The sequence below is a fragment of the Orycteropus afer genome, unplaced genomic scaffold, assembly GCF_000298275.1.
Source record: "Orycteropus afer afer isolate SDZICR_OR568_19922 unplaced genomic scaffold, OryAfe1.0 scaffold00168, whole genome shotgun sequence".
In the NCBI taxonomy this organism is placed as follows: domain Eukaryota; kingdom Metazoa; phylum Chordata; class Mammalia; order Tubulidentata; family Orycteropodidae; genus Orycteropus; species Orycteropus afer.
Window position 1 is genome coordinate 3,392,973 of NW_006921755.1, and position 1,646 is coordinate 3,394,618.

Sequence of the window (1,646 nt, forward strand, 5' to 3'; positions counted from 1 at the left end):
GATGGTGTACCAGTCATTAGGACTGATTGTTTCAATTAATTTTGGTTTTCTTCTTTCTTCTTTGCTCTTGATGAGGAGAGTGTACCAACAAATTTCATTCCAAGTCTCACCCATAGGCAAAGTTGTGAAGCACTAATTTGTCATTCAGTCAGGAAATTTGCCCTCTTAAAGTAGTCTTCTGTGGGCCACAAGAATGATTTTAGTATTTTCAAATTTAACATTTAAAACTTAAAGCATATATTAAACAACTCTGAAGGTGCATGTCCATTGTCACTTGTAGTTTTGCTGAGGGGCCAATATGTACTGGGTTTATTGTGGGTCTGATAAGACAAGTGAGACACTGGTGCTGTAGTGCCTAAGGCATTTGACTGCTTAGTAGAAGGTTGGTGGTTCAAACCCACCAGCCACTCTGCAGAAGACAGACCAGGTAATCTACTTCCGTAAAGATTTACTGCCTCAGAAACCCAAAGTGGGTCACTACGAGTCAGAATCAACTCGATGACAGTGAGTTTGGTTTTTTGGTTTGTATGTTGGAGTCATTGTTGCAGCCACTGTGTATTTTAAGTACCATCAGACCTAAGAGGCTCATCTTCTAGCACTATGTCTGGCAATGTTCTATTATGATCCATAGGGTTTTCATTGGCTAATTTCTGGAAACAGATTGCTAAGCCTTTCTACCTAGTCTGTCTGAGTCTGGAATGTCCACTGACACTTGTCCACCATGGATGACCCTGCCGCTATTTGAAATACAGGAGACATAGCTTCCAGCATCACGGCAACATGCGAGGCAGCACAGCCGAATGGCAAACAGATGAGTGGTGGAGTCAGCAAGCAGAGGGAGAGATTTTGAGGTTAAGGGACTTTGCAGCATTTTTCTGAATATACCACCCAGGCAATCAGCAATTTGTGGTCCCCAACACCACCTCTATGCTCATTATTCACTGGAAGGACTTGCAGGTCTCAGCATATAGATATACTGACAGCTAAGATTTATTATGGTGAAAGGCTACAAAGCACAATCAGCAAAGGGAAAGGTGTCTGGGGCCAAGTCCAGAGGAAACAAAGGGCTCGCTTCCAAGGGTCTCTCCCAGTAGAGTTAGTTGCATAGGCACACTTAATTTCCCCAGCAACAAGTTGTGATGATATGTACGAAGTGTTGTGTACAGGGGAAGCTCAACTGAGCTTTCAAGTCCAGGGTTTTTGTTGAGTTTCAGTTACTTAGACACCTGTGCTTTGTTGTTGTGTGCTGGCAGGTACCAAAATTCCAGGCTCACAAAAGGAAAGTAGATGTTTAGCATAAGCCATATTGCTTGTTCAAACAGGTAAAGTACAGTAAACCACCATTATGTGAAATCCAAGTTCCCAAATACCAGCCCAGGGCCAACTTTGCAAGCAGGACTTGCTAAGGATAACAGTCTCAAACCTACTGTGTTAGCCCTTTTCTGCACACAAACACTAGATTAGAGTTGTTGGATTTTGGTACTTATTGGATAATGGTGAGAACAGAGTCCATTCTCTGCTCCTTTCCCAAGTGTATGTCAGTTGATACTTTCTTGAAAATGAATTGTACTATGGTCCAGATTAGGAGCTCTGGTAGCATAGTGGCTAAAAGCACTTGACTACTAACCAGAAGGCTGGCGGTTCAA

At 42.6% G+C, this 1,646-nt stretch overlaps 1 protein-coding gene across 1 annotated transcript in view; it reads left to right on the forward strand.

Annotated features, from left to right (window-relative positions):
* Positions 1 to 1,646, forward strand: part of LRRC31 (leucine rich repeat containing 31) — a 51,599-nt gene that overhangs the window by 22,403 nt on the left and 27,550 nt on the right. The gene's annotated exons all lie outside the window — the stretch shown is intronic.